Genomic DNA, 335 nt, shown 5'->3' with positions numbered 1-335 from the left:
GCAAAAGGGCATAACTACACAATTTTCAGTAAATTCCCAAGGCAAAAGGGCATAACTGCAAAGATAGGCTGTGATACGCTGAAGCGTGACGTTCTTTCAACAGCCAACCAATCAGAAGAGAGTTTTCTTTCTGGTTACACAGGGTCCTCGATATAGCACCTTGAGCCAAAAAGGCTTTGTTGATATATAATAGCATACTAATGTTAATTCATTTTCTTGTTTGTATACTTGGTTAGCCTATACATGGGTTTTTGATAGTTTGTAATTTTAGTATCTATTATTTAATGCGTTTCTTTGGTATTATTGTACATTTATTCGATAGTTTATACATGACT

Source organism: Anneissia japonica, unplaced genomic scaffold (assembly GCF_011630105.1).
Source record: "Anneissia japonica isolate Jap-2015-1 unplaced genomic scaffold, ASM1163010v1 scaffold439_len473750_cov173, whole genome shotgun sequence".
Lineage (NCBI taxonomy): Eukaryota > Metazoa > Echinodermata > Crinoidea > Comatulida > Comatulidae > Anneissia > Anneissia japonica.
This window is presented reverse-complemented; position numbering follows the sequence as displayed.